Here is a 15661-nt window from a genome sequence, read left to right on the forward strand (position 1 = left end):
ACTTACATGAATTGATGCAAAGTGAAGTAAGTAGAACCAGGAGAACATTATACACAATAACAGCAATATTGTATGACAAAGTATGAATAACTTAACTCTTCTTAGCACAACGACGATCCAAGACAATTCCAAAGGACTCATGATGAAAATGCTATCCACCTCCAGAGAAAGAACAGGTGGAGTCTGAATGCAAAACAAAGCATATTTTTTTCTTTTTTTGTGTGTTTTTTCTTTCACAAAATGACTAATGTGGGAATGTTTTTCATGATTGCACATGTACAACATATATCAAATTGCTTATTGTCTCAGGGAGGAGGGGGAGGGGGAGAATTTGAAACTTGATTAAAAAAATGACTATTAAAATTGTTTTTACATGTAATTGGCGGGGGGGGGGAAGGGTATTATTTAAAAAAAAAAAAAAAAGACTGGTCTTCTACTCATCATTCCTCTGTGGCTTATTTCAAGATTCTAAGAGGTAGAACAGAGAAGGAAGGGCCCTCAGGCACAGTCTGACAGAAAAGAGAGCTGAGATTACTGCTTGTCCTTCTGATAGTTATCTCAAAGCCCTTGTCATGTTTACAAGGGCAGCTCCTTCTCAATTATTCACCATTGGTTCCTGCAAATAGCTCATTCTGAGGGAAGGCATGAAGATGAAGTTTCTCATGTAGTTTCTTTTCCCTAAAATTAGTATTCACAGACCCACACAAATGTCAGAGAGAGACCAAGGTTGATAGAAGAGTCCCTCCTAGGACATGCCAAGTCACATGTCACCTGTCCCCTAACCTTCAAGCAGTTTTGGCAGAAATATGGGACCAGACTGCCCCTTCCTAACTACTTATGTGTGACTAAAAACTCCTTTGGTTCACATGGGAAATAATCATTATCAAATGTAGCATCTTAGCTCATTGTACTAGAACAGGAGAGCACAATGATGTACACAGAAGGCAGATACTGTTGGGGATTACTAGGTCCTTAATGGCCTTCACATTAAATGTCTGAGTCCATAGGATTACGACAACTGGAGTTGATCCAATTATAACCAAGGTGGCACAAGAGAGACTTTATCTAAGTGTGGTCAACTCTAGAAGATGAAAAATCCGCTCTGCTATTGGAGGAGCTGTGACCATTATGTGCCCAGGAGGGGAGTGTGAGGAGGGCTCTCCTCAGGGCTCCCCAGGCTATGACTTGGGTGCCTCTCATCTCAGAGGGTGCTGGGAAACGTTTAACAGCTGGGGCTTTAGAAAAAAAAAGTAGTACCCACAACACGGCTTTAAATATAATTTCTGCGGGCAACTAGGTGGAGAAATGGATGAAGCACCAGCCTTCAATTCAGGAGGACCTGAGGTCAAATCTGGCCTCAAGACACTTGACACTTACTGTGTGACCCTGGGCAAGTCACTTAACCCTCATTGCTCTGGAAAAAAAAAATCTCCACCACTTTCATAAGTATAGAGAATTAATTATGCAGGGCTGGTTCAATATTAGGAAAACCATCAGCATAATCAAACATATCAATAACAAAACCAACAGAAATCATACGACTATCTCAATAGATGCAGAAAAGGTCTTTGACAAAATACAGCACCCATTCTTATTAAAAACACTAGATAGTGTTATGTATGTGTGTATATGTATATATGTATATATGTATGTGTGTATGTATATATGTATATATGTGTGTGTGTATATATATATATGTGTGTGTATATATATATATGTATATGTATATATAAAACCTATATTGAATTGCCTGCTGTCTGGGGGAGGGGGGAAGGGACAAAAATTTGAAATTGGAAATTTTATGTAAACAAATGCTGAAAGCTATATTTACATGTAACTGGAAAATAATAAAATACTTTTATTTTAAAATAAAATGAAATGAAATGGGAAAAAAAAACACTAGAGACCATGGGGGGGGGAAACTTACATTAAAATGATTTTTTTGTTTGTTTTTTGCAGGGCAATGAGGGTTAAGTGACTTGCCCAGGGTCACACAGCTACTAAGTGTCAAGTGTCTGAGGCTGGATTTGAACTCAGGTCCTCCTGAATCCAAGGCCAGTGCTTTATCCACTGTGCCACCTAGTTGCCCCAAGTTAAAATGATAAATAATATTTATCTAAAATCATCAGCAAGCATTATCTGTAATGGGGATAAGCTAGAAGCCTTACCAGTACAACAAGGGGTGAAGCAAGGATGCCCATTATCACCTCTACTATTTAATATCATACTAGAAATGTTAGCTATAGTAATAAGGGAAGAAAAAGAAATTAAAGGAATTAGAATAGGTAATGAGGAAACAAAACTATCACTCTTTGCAGATGATATGATGTTATATTTAGAAAATCCTAGAGAATCAACTAAAAAGCTACTTGAAATTATAACAACTTTAGCAAAGTTGCAGGATACAAAATAAACCTACATATATAATCAGCATTTCTATGAATTACTAACAAAGTCCAGCAACAACAGATAGAAAGAGACATTCCATTTAAAATAAGTGTGTGTGTGTGGGGGGGGCAGGGGAGCAGCTGGGTGGTACAGTGGATAAAGCACCTGCCCTGGATTCAGGAGGACCTAAATTCAAATTCATCCTCAGACACTTGACACTATCTGTGTGATCCTGGGCAAGTCATTTAACCCTCATTGCCCTGCAAAAAAAAAAAGAGTTCATAGGGTTCCTATATCAAAGTAAAATAACTATGGACAATATAAAATACTTGGGAGTCTCTCTGCCAAGACAAACCCAGGAACGATATGACCAGAACTATAAAACACTTTTCACAGAAATAAACAATTGGAAAAATCTTAATTACTCATGGGTAGGCTGACCCAATATAATAGAAATGACAATCTTGGGGGCAGCTAGGTGGCGCAGTGGATAGAACACCAGCCCTGGAGTCAGAAGGACCTGAGTTCAAATCCGACCTCAGACACTTAACACTTACTAGCTGTGTGACCCTGGGCAAGTCACTTAACCCCAATTGCCTCACTAAAAAAAAAAAAAGAAATGACAACCTTACCTAAGTTAATTTATTTATTTAGTGCTATGCCAATCAAACTATCAAAAAATATTTTCTAGATCCAGAAAAAATAATAAAATTCATCTGGAAAAAGAAAAGCTCAAGGATGTAATGGGAATCAATGAAAAAATTAGGAAAGAAGGTGGTCTAGCAGTACCAGACCTCAAACTGTATTATAAAGCAGTAATGATCAAAACAATCTGGTACTGGCTAAGAAATAGAGGTTGATCAGTGGGATACAATAGGTATAAATTATACTATAGTAAATGGCTGTAGTAATCTAGTATATGATAATCACAAACATTCAAGCTTTTGGAACAAAAACTCATTATTTGACAAAAACTGAGAAAACTGGAAAACAACCAACATCTTACACAGTATGCTAAAATAAGGTCAAAACGGGTCCATGATTTACACATTCAACTGCGTAATATAATCTAGACAGGAAATGTTGTGTGCTAGAAGGACAAAGGTGAATATCCACTTTGTTTTGTTTTGTTTCTGTGTGAACCGTAGGGCTAAACTTTTAAATATTTTATGAATCCCTTCAACAGAGTTATGCTAAACTCAGAGTGTATTCTCAAAACACCCTCTCAGGATCTTAGTGAACAACACAATGGTGAAATAGTATTGTAACAAATGTTTACATGAGTTACTCTGCCTCTGATAGGTGATGGCAAAGACTAAAAGAAACCAACAGGCAAACTTAAGTTTCCCTTCCTTCTCTGGAGATAACAGTAGTGGAAAGGGTCAGAATATACTACTCCATATAGTTTTTTCTTTCTTTTTTTTTGGGGGGGGGCAATGAGGGTTAAGTGACTTGCCCAGGGTCACACAGCTAGTAAGTGTCAAGTGTCTGAGGCCAGACTTGAACTCAGGTCTTCCTGAATCCTGGGCCAGTGCTTTATCCACTGCACCACCTAGCTGCCCCCTAGAATATGCTACTCTTAAATTGTGGATTCCTGGCTTAGGCTCAGGAGAAAAGAGGCAAAGGGATGCCTTCAGATTTATTACTAAGAGGCAGCAAGGTGGAACAGTGGATAGAGTTCTGGGCTTGGAGTCATGAAGACCTGAGTTCAAGTCTGACCTCTGGGCAAGTCATTTAGCCTCTGTTTGTCTCAATTTCCTTAACTGAAAAAATGGGAATAATACTAGCACCCACCTCTGGGGGCTGTTGTGAGTCTTAAATGGGGTAGTATTTGTAAAGGACCTATAGATATGCTTATTCCCTTCTTCCTCTTACCTTATTACCAAGCTATATAACCTAGCTGCCTGGGATAGGATCAGATACCAGTGCTCCAGGGATCTCTCCTGGGTCCTGTGAGCTTTAACATTTTTTATCAATGATTTGGTGAAAGGTATCAATGCAATGCTCATCCAACTTGCAGGTGCCATTGAGCGGGGAGTGATAGCAAACACACTGAACAACAGAGTCAACAAAGGATCCATACAAACCAAGGTAGCTGACCACAGAGGGCTGAAGAGAGGAAGATGAAATGAAATAAGGAACAAATGTAAAGTCTCACACTTGGGTTCAAAATTCAGCTTCCCATGGACAAGATAGGAGAATAAACACACTTGAAAGATTAAGAATAACACAGAAGTGGGGCAGCTAGGTGGTGCAGTGGATAAAGCACCAGCCCCGGATTCAGGAGGACTTGAATTAAAATCTGGACTCAGATAACTTGACACTTACTAGCTGTGTGACCCTGGGAAAGTCACTTAACTCCCATTGCCCTGCCCCCCCCAAAAGAATAACTCAGAGGTAAAATAAAGGTTAGATCAAAATCTCTTGTGCTTCAATGGAAAAGATCAGGGGTATCAATCATGAAGTCAGACAAAACTAGAGTGTGAGAATTGGAATGACACCCCCTGCTGGGAGGGACCTTGTGAGCTCTGGCCTGAAAAGAAAACATGTGACTTTAGTGTACAGAAGTTACCACCTGTTAGTTGTGTCAATCAGTGTTACCAACCAATTAGCTTGGAGCTGTGTGTGTGGAGGGCCCTGTTTCCTGTTTCACAGGAGGCTTCTGGGAGAAGGAAGGAAGAGCGAGGCTTTTTTTTTTTTTTGGTTTCTGACTTGGGCTTCGAAGCAGAGGCAGCAGGAACAGGCAGAATAGGGATACTTTATTCATGTGTTAATGCCTGAAGATTGGTGCTTTGTGTTTTCTAATTTAAACCGACCGCTCATTAGATTTTAGACACCATAGCTAGAACTTTAGGCCCTTACAATAGCAAAAACAGACTTAAAAGAGATAAAGAGGGGCAGCTAGGTGGCACAGTGGATGGAGCACCGGCCCTGGAGTCAGGAGTACCTGAGTTCAGATCCAGCCTCAGACACTTGACACTTACTAGCTGTGTGACCCTGGGCAAGTCACTTAACCCCCATTGCCTCACTAAAAAAAAAAAAAAAAGATAAAGAAAACTACATTTTGCTGAAAACCAATAAAAGCAATTAATTGATTTCAATATTTAACACATATAACCATGGCATAGCTTCTAAATGCTGAAAGGAAAACTAATTACAGGGAAAAATAGGTTTTTAAAAAATATAACAGGAACCTCAATTTTTCCCATGGGTCCTAGATAAATCTAACAAAGAAACAAGAAAGATGGACCTGAATAGAATTTTAGAAAAATTAAATGAAACACCGCTGGTGATTATTTAATGGAAATAGAAAGTAGTATCCATGCTTCTCAGCTATGTATGGCACCTTTACAAACTGACCATGTTTTAGGAAATTAAAAATTTCACAAACAAATACAGAAAAGTAGAAATACTATACATATCTTTTATTTATCAACATACAATAAAATTATATTAAATAAAAACCTACTCAAAATCTTAAAAATCAACTAGAAACCAATTAAATCCTAAATAATTGTTTGGTAAAAGAACAAATAAGAGCAATGATAAATAAGTTCACTAAGGATCATGACAACCATAAGACAATACTGGGAGCCAAGATGGAGGAGAGAAGCCAGGAAGATGCTGGAGTTCTCCCAAATTTTCCTTAGAAACAACATTGAATTAAGCCTCTAAATGGATTCTGGAGCTACAGAACCTACAAAAAAGATGGAGTGAAACAATCTTTCAGCTTAAGACAACCTAGAAGGACTTCAGGAAAGGTCTGTCTGGGTAAAAAGCAGAGCACAGCTCAGCACAGAGGGTGTTTGGGCATGGTACAAATCAGCAGCTAAGAACCCTTGGTTCTGGCTCAGCAAGCTCATGGCCCAGCAGGTTGGTTGTGAGGTTCCCAGCCTCAATGCAGAAGGCAATCTGCCAGCTGGGGTATCCAGTACACAACACACACTACTAGGCTGGGTCACCCCAGTGCAGTGAGCAAGCTGCAAGCTGCTCAGACCTTAGAGCAGAAAGCCAGTGATCAGGCCACTGGCCCCCAGCAAACAAAGCTTGGGAAAGTGCACCCTGTACTCCAGGAACAGAGCTCAACTTGAAGAAGCATAAACTAGGCTAAAATATGAATAAGAAATAGAAAAGAACTCTCAGCATAGAAAACTACTAGGTGACAGGGAAGACCAAAACACAAACAACAATGTCAAAATGCCTACATGTGAAGCCTGAAAGGGGAAGAAGAATTGGTTTCAAGGCCAAAAAGCCCTCTTGGAAGAGCTCAAAAATTATTTTACAAATCAAATGAGAGCAGTAGAAGAAAAATTATGAAAAGAAATGAGAGTTATGCCAGAGAGTTGATAACTTGGGAAAAGAAATAACTCATTAAAAAATACAATTGTTGGGGTAGCTAGGTGGCGCAGTGGATAGAGCACCGGCCCTGGAGTCAGGAGTACCTGAGTTCAGGTCCAGCCTCAGACATTTAGCATTTACTAGCTGTGTGACCCTGGGCAAGTCACTTGGCCCCAATTGCCTCACTAAAAAAAAATTGTTGTTGTTGTTGTTGTTGTTGTTGTTGTTGTTGTTGTTGTTTGTCCTTGATTCTGGAAGAGGATGGTGACATTGGGGTGATGTTATGACTTGCAGTGAATTGGATTCAAGTGAGGCAGGGCTGTGCAAGGTCACCAGCCTCACTCTTTCCTCCAGAGCCATCTGGGTCCAGTGGCAAGATATACATCAGGATAACTGGAGATGGCCCTGGATATATGAGGCAATTAGAATTAAGTGATTCACCCAGGGTCACGCTGAGAGTGTTTGGGGTGGGATTTGAACTAACATCCTCCTGACTCCAAGGCTAGTGCTCTATCCACTACAAAAGGTGACTGGGGAAAATAATTCCTTAAGAATCAAAACTGGGCAGATAGAAACTAATGGTTCAATGAGACATCAGGAAGCAGTAAAGCAGAATCAAAAGAAGGTAAAAGTAGAAGAAAATATTAAATACCTATTCAAAAAATAACAGACATAGAAAATAGATCTAGGAGGGACAATTTAAGAATTATTGGACTACCTGAACACCATGATAAAAAAAAAAAAAAGAGCCTGGACAGGATATTTCATGACATGATCAAGAAGAGCTGCCCCAATGTCATAGAAAAAATCCACCAATCACCTCCTGAAAGAGACCCCAAAAGAAAAACTCCAAAAATATTGTAGCCAAATTCCAGAATTATCAGGAGAAGAAGAAAATACTACAAGCAGCCAGAAAGAAACAACTTAAATATCAAGGAACAACAATCAGTTGTTCTGTTGGATCTATGGAAAAGAAAAAATTTTTGCCCAAACAAGGAATAGGGAGGATCACACAATATAAAATAGACAATTTTGATTATATAAAATTTAAAAGGTTTTGCACAACAAATCTAATGAAGCTAAGATTAAAAGGGAAACAATTACCTGGGGACAAACCTTTGCAGTGTTTCTCTGATAAAAGTCTTAGTTCCAGGATATATAAAGAACTGATTAAAATTTATAAGACAAGAAGACATTCCCCCATTGAAGGATATGAATAGACTTCTCAAGGGAAGATACTCAAGCTATATATAACAACATGAGAAAAAAATGTTCCAAATCACTGCTAGTTAAAGAAATGTAAATTAAAGCGATTCTGAGTGTCTACTCACACCCATCAGAGTGACAAAGATGACAAAAGAAGAAAAATTATCTTGGATATGGGAAGCTTTGGGAAAATAGTCATATTGATGCCCTGTTGATGGACCCATACATAGGTCTATGGGCACAACCATTCTGAAAAAAGCAATCTGGAATGACACACAAAAAGTTATTAAATAGTGTGTGCTTTTTGACCCAGTGAGGCCAGTGCTAAGCCTATATCCAGAAGAGGTCAAAGAAAGAGGGAAAAGCCCTTTATGTACAAAAAAAATTTATAGAAGCTTTTTGTGGTGGTTAAAAACATCTGCAAACTAACAAGATATCCATCGATTGAGGAATAATTGAGTAAGTAGTGGTATATAAATGTAGGGGGCTGTGATATAAAAAATAAGGAAGGTGATCATTTCAAAAAGATATGGCAAGACTTGTATGTAACATCAATATTATAAAAATAAATAATTTTGAGGACTTTTACAAACTGATGAATAATAACATAAGGGGACTCAGGAGATTAATTTATGCCAAAACAATAACACTGTAAAAGCAAACCCTTTTGAAAGTTGTAAGAACTATGACTTTCCCCATCATGGTCTTGATATATCACAAGTGTTAAGGGCTAAAATTCTAGCTCATATTTCTAAAATATCTAATGAGTGGTCACCAATAAATTATAAGCTTTAGCAAGAGTTAGACTTTTAAGCATTTATTAAGGAGAATAAGAATTTGGTAAAGAGAGAGAGAAAGGCCTAGATTCTCCTATCTATTAGAGGGAGAGCACATTTCTCCCTTTTCCACCCCAGTCCTGAGGAAGAGAGAACGAGAGAGCCAGCCTCGCCCCCTCTTCCTCCCACAAGCAAACGTCACTTCCTGACGCCAAAGAAAAGCCGCATGGCCTTGCCCTCAGAGGCCTTCTCCTCATGGTGGAGCTTTCCTACAGTAAGTCTCCAGCAGGTGGTGGCATTCCAATTGTTACACAAGTCAACATAAAAACTTGATTAGGGATTTGGGGGAATTTTGTGGAAGCCACAGGTGACATGCAAAGGCCAGCAGGTGATAGAGGAAATGTTTCAAAACTCAGAAGTGCATACAATAGATGTATAGTATTGTATGACATCAACATATTTTATCTTTTAATACTATAATAATTCAGACTTTTTCTCTGGTACAGGAGGGCCCCCAAATTCTCCAGATCATGGGGCACCCTGTCCTTATCCCCCTCAATGTGGAAGGGATAACTGGAAGGGATTTTTATATATTTATTATTATTTTTTTTTGCAGGGCAATGGAGGGTTAAATGAGTTGTCCGGGGTCGCAAAGCCAGTGTCAAGTGTCTGAGGCTGGATTTGAACTCAGGTCCTCCTGAATCCAGGGCCAGTGCTTTATCCACTAATGCCATTTAGCTTCCCCCTGTATAAATATTCTTCTACAGTCATTGAAAGAATTTGTTTTGCTTGACCAGGTGATTTTGTTACCAATTTTTTTTTTCTTTTTCAATGGGGTAGGAGTGGGAGGGGGAGAAAATACATTTAAAAAATGGAGAGGTAGAGAGGACTACGGATGAACTGCATCTACTTTCAGATGAAGTCACTGCATTACCAATCTTTCAGCCCAGTGCATGTGTGGGGAGCCCCAAGACCTATAAGCACAGTCACAGAAATCATATGAAAGCAGGGTCAAGGAGTTAGTGCTTGAGCAGAGTTTTGAAGGAAAGAGGGCATTCCAGGAGTCAGAGGCAGGGATGATCACGTCTTTAAAGATATGGATGCTGTTGTGGCTAACAAAATATATGCTGCTTAAGAGAATTATTGAATAGCTTATTGTAATATTTTCTGAATCAACAGATCCTAATAGTATAACTACTATCATATGCAGAGGCATGATTTGTTTACATACACATCCATTTGAAAAGGCATTGGCAGAAACAATCTCCATTTTCCCTCTGGACAAGTTTGCTTGATGACAGGTGTTCTTAATCTTTTCCATGTTGTAGAGCCCTTTGGCATTCTGGTGAAATCCATGCACACCTCAGAATAATGTTGTAGTTGTTTAAATTTCTGAATGAAGGCCATGCTAAATCTCAGTTAGTGGTAAAGGAATATAAAGATAGGCGTTTTTCCCATCCAAGTTCACAGACTCTCTGAAATCTATCTATGGAGCCCTTCATGGTCTGTGACCGCCCCCCCCCCCCCCCCCCCCCCCCCGGTTAAGAACTTCTGTGTCGTGGGTGTTATTAAAAATTGTGGACCTTGGTTTCCTCCTCTGGAAAATGGTGGGGTGAACCTAGAGGGCTTCTAAAGTCCAGACTTCCTGCTTTGGACCTCTGCTCTTCAAAGTAAAGTGTCCCTTCATTCTAAGGCTGAAGGCTTAAGAGTATGACACTCGCCACTGATCTGAGTTTACCTAATTTTCGGTGTGGAGACTTGTCATAAAATATGAGGGCAAGTCACTGACTGGTGCGATGTGTGTCCAGCATCTAAGGGGGAAATGTCCATTCTCATTCACCAAGTGGGTCTTAAGGGACCTCCCTCTGTTTAGCACCTAAGCCCCATGTTTGGCAAGTATCATAGGATGCCTCCGAGGCTGCACTAGACTTCCCTGAGACAGCACCGGTGCCTCTTTCCTCCTAGCCCCTTGCTCATGGCCTGGAACACATCGGGCACTGGATCAAAGTTTACTGCTGAGGAGAGGAAGCATGGCTTAGTGGCCAGGCCCCTGACTCATGTACAAATCCACCACGGGCAAGTCCCTGAACCTTTCTGAGTCTCAGCTTCTTCCTCTATTGGCATCTACAGGACTGGGTCCCTCCCAGCTCTTTCTCTGTGATCTTGTTATGACGATGGAAATATCAATTATTGCAACTTGGTCAGCAGTGAGATTAACTATGAAGCGCTGGAATTACACGGGGTTTAAGATCGGCAGTGTTGGACATGTTATTTCACTTAATCCATCTAATAACGGCGCTCTTCTTATCCCCACTTTTTCAGATGAGGAGATTAAAGATGACACAGGCTAAATAATTAACCCTGGGATCACGTGGTTAAAGAGTGTGTGAGGTAGGTTTAAAATGCAGTTCTTTCTGGTTGTTTATGAGCATGCTACGGAGGTTCCCTAAAAGTCTACTTGAGGGTTAGGTCCTAGTCCAAAGGATTCGACATTACTATACTGCAGCCATATAAAATAGAGAAGATTATTAACATTCATAGCCATTGGATTCTCACTAGATCAAGGGTTCTTCATTTAGTATATATCACAGACTCCTTTGGCAGTTTGGGGACCACTTCTCAGAATAATGTTTTTAAACGCATAAAGTAAAATACATAGGATTACAAAGGAAACCAAATATGAGTGAAAATAAAGATAAGAATTTATTCCCATGCAAGGTTACCCTTTGAAACCGATCCCCAGACCCCAACCCCTGAGGAAAGATGCTTCAGAGGAAAGCTGTAGATAATAATCTGAAGAGGACCTTAGCATTGACATGAACCATAGTAAGGAAGGCTTTCTGAGTCAGGATGTTACCATGTCATCAAGCCCTCTGCAACATATCTCAATGATGAAGCCATCCAGCAATCAACAATCCACAAGTATATATTAAATACTACTGTGTTGGGCAGTGTCCTAGCCACCAAGCATACAACAAAAACAAAATCCTTCTGGCACTCAATGAGCTTACATTCCACCAAGCATACATTCAGTGCCGCAGAAAGCAAGTCCCTTTCTCCAGAGTCCTTGCAGAGAAGCTGTAGTAAGTTTAAGACCTTAGGCTTTGGAATTGTCTTTCTTGGCACAAGTGTCATACTCTGGACTTTCCCAATTATTGATTATACCACACCAGCCTGAGAAAACCGTATTTACAGCAATGAGGAAACAAAACAATCACTCTCTGCAGATGACATGATGTTTTATACTTAGAACATCCTAGAGAATCAACTAAATAACAACTTGAAATGATACCAACTTTAGCAAAATTGTAGGAAACAAAAAATCCCCACATAAATCATCAGCATTCCTAAATGCCACCCACAAAGTCTAGCAGCAACAAATAGAAAGAAATTCCATTTAAAATAACTGTGGACAATATAAATACTTGGGAGTCTACCTGGTGAGACAAACCCAGGAACTATATGACTAGAACTATAAAACACTTCTCACACAAATAAAGTCAGATCTAACCAATTGGAGAAATCTTAATTACTCATGGGCAGGCAAAGCCAAAGTAATAAAAAATGACAATTCTACCTAAATTAACCTATTTATTTAGTGCCACATCAGTGAAACTATCAAAAATTATCTTATAAAGCAAAAAAAAAATAATGAAATTCATTGGGAAGAATAAATACTCAAGGACATCAAGGGAATCAATGAAAAATGCAAAAGAAAGTGGTCTAGCAGTACCAGATCTCAAACTATATTATAAAGCGATATTTCTTAAAACAATATGGTACTGGGGCAGCTAGGTGGCACAGTGGATAAAGCACCAGCCCTGGATTCAGGAGTACTTGAGTTCAAATCCAGCCTCAGACACTTAACACTTACTAGCTGTGTGACCCTCAGCAAGTCACTTAACCCCAATTGCCTTACCAAAAACAAACAAAGAAACAAAAAATAAAAAACAATATGGTACCGACTAAGAAATAGAGAGGTGGATCAGTGGAATAGAATAGGTATGAATTACATTACAGTAAATGATTATGATCATCTAGTATATGATAAACCCATAGTTTTGGAACAAAAACTCATTACCTATCAAAAGCTGCTGGGAAAACTGGAAAACAGTATGGCAGAAACTAGGTATAGACCAAAATGTTACACCCTATGCTAAAATAAGGTCAAATTATGTATATGATTTACACATAAAGGGTGATACCATAAGCAAATTGAGAACATGGAATAGTTTATCTGTCAGATTTATGGACAGTGGAAGAATTTAAGAGCAAAGGAGATATAGAGAGCATTATAAAATGTAAAATAGATAATTTTGATCATATAAAATTAAAAAGCTTTTGCACAAACAAAACCAATGCAACCAAAATTATTTTTAAAGTAATAAACATTTTTATTTTATAGTTTTAGATTCTAATTTTTATCCCTCCTTCCCTCCCTCCCTGTCCTCCCCTTGAGAAAGTAAGCAAGCAGATATGTTATACATGTATGATTATGTAAAACATTACCATATTAGTCATTTTGTATAAGAAAGCTTGAATAAAAGAAAGTGAAAAATAGCAGGCTTCAGTCTGTGTTCAAACAATATCAATTCTTTCTTTGGAGGCGGATAGGATGTTTCATCAATAGTCCTTTGAAACTGTCTTGGATCATTGTATTGTTGAGAATAGTTGTCTTTCATATTTCTTCATCAAACAATATTGCTGTCTCTGTGCACAATATTCTCTTGGTACTGCTGTCTTCACTGTACATCAGTTCATACAAGTATTTCCATGCCTGATTGTCATTTCTTTTCTTCTCTTTTTTTTTTCTTTCTTTCTTTCTTTCTTTCTTTCTTTCTTTTTTTTGTGGGACAATGAGGGTCAAGTGACTTACTTGCCCAGGGTCACACAGTTAGTAAGTGTCAAGTGTCTGAAGCCAGATTTGAACTCAGGTCCTCCTGAATCCAGGGTCAGTGCTTTATCCATTGTACCACCTAGCTGCCCCAATCTAGAGCATTTTTTTATATGATTATAGCTTTGATTTCTTTGTCTGAAAACTTCCTGTTCATTTCCTTTGACCGTTTATCAATTGGAAATTTGACTCAGTTCTCTATATATTCGAGAAATGAGGTCTTTATGAGAGATATTTGCAACCAAAATGAGTTGCAACAAATATAAAGGCTTCATTTCTCAAATATTTAAAAAACTGAGTCAAACCTATAAGAATACAAGTCATTCTATAAGAATACAAGCTATCTATACTCATATGAAAAATGCTCTAAATCACTATTTATCAGAGAAGTGTAATTAAAACAACTCTGAGGTATCACCTCATACCTATCAGAGTGGCAAATATAACAAAAAAGGAAAATGTTGGATGTTAGAGGGGATATAGGAAAACCTGGATGCTAATTCTCTGTTGGTGGAATTGTGAACTGATCCAACCATTTTGGAGAGCAATTGCAACTATGTCCAAAGGGCATACAATGAATTGAGCAAACCTTTGATCCAGCAATACAGCAGCTAAGTTTAGATGCCAAAGACATCCCCCCAAAAAGAAAAAGACCTATTTGTACCAAAATATTTATAATAACTCTTTTTTTGTGGTGGCTAAGAATTGAAAATCAAAGGAATGCACATCATTTGGGGAATACTTAAGCAAATTGTGGCATATGATTGGAATGGAATATTATTGGAATGGAAATGGAATGGAAATAAGAAGGATGATTTCAGAAAGGCCTGGAAAGACATGAACTGATATATAGTGAAGTAAGCAGAACCAAAGGAACATTGTGCAGAGATAGCAATACTGTTTGATGAAGAAACTGGGAAAGACTTAACTATTCTCAGCAATACAATGATCCACAATAATCCCAAAGGGTAATGATATATATATATATTTTATTTTCAAAGTATTTTATTATTTTCCAATTACATATAAGGATAGTTTTCAACATTTGTTTTCATAGGATTTTTAGTTCCACATTTTTCTCCCACCCTCCCTTCCCTCTCTCTTCCCAAAGACAGAAAGCAATCTGATATAGGTTATATATGTACAATCACATTAAACATATTTCTGCATTAGTCATATTGTGAAAGAAGAATCAGAGCACAAGGGAAAAAACTCAAAAAAGAAGGGAAAAAATAGACCAAAAGTAGAAACAGTATGGTTCAATCTGTGTTTATAAACCACAGATCTTTTTTTTTTTCTGCATGTTGAGAACATTTTCTAGCATGAAGTTCTTTGAAATTGTTTTGGACAATTGCATTGCTAAAAAGAGCCAAGTCTATCACCATTGTTGATCACACAACATTGTTTTTACTGTGTATAATGTTCTCCTGGTTCTGCTCCTCTCAGTCAGCATCAGTTCATTTAAGTCCTTCCAGGTTTCTCTGAACTCTTTCTGCTCATCATTACTTTTCACATCCATTTTTTTAAACTTTGTATTCTAAATTTTCTTCTTCCCTCCCTCCTTGACCTTCCCTATGAAATCCAGCAATGCATTTTGTCATACATGTGCAGTTATACAACACATCTTTTTATTAGTCGGGTCATAAAAGAAAATAGAAAAATAACTTTAGAAAGATGAGCTAACAAATAAAATTATACTTCAATCTGTATTCAGACACCATCAGTTCTTCCTCTGTTGATGGCTTGCATTTTTCATATGTCCTTCTGATATCATCCTGCTCATTTCTTTCACAGTTATTATTACTAACTGTATTACCCTCCACCTTATTCTCTCCCCTTGATATTTACTCTATTTTCTATCTTCCCTCCTCAAAAGTGTTTTGCTTTTTACTGCCCCCCTCCCCCAACCTACCCTTCCTTCCTTTGCCTTTTTCCCTTCCAATCTCTTTCTGTTCCCACTTTTACTCAGGGCACAATATATTACTATACCCACTTGAGTGTGTATGTTATTCCCTCTTTGAACCAATTCTGAGATTAAGGTTCACTCACTCCCCTGCTC

This window comes from Dromiciops gliroides, chromosome 4, assembly GCF_019393635.1.
Source record: "Dromiciops gliroides isolate mDroGli1 chromosome 4, mDroGli1.pri, whole genome shotgun sequence".
Classification (NCBI taxonomy): Eukaryota; Metazoa; Chordata; class Mammalia; order Microbiotheria; family Microbiotheriidae; genus Dromiciops; species Dromiciops gliroides.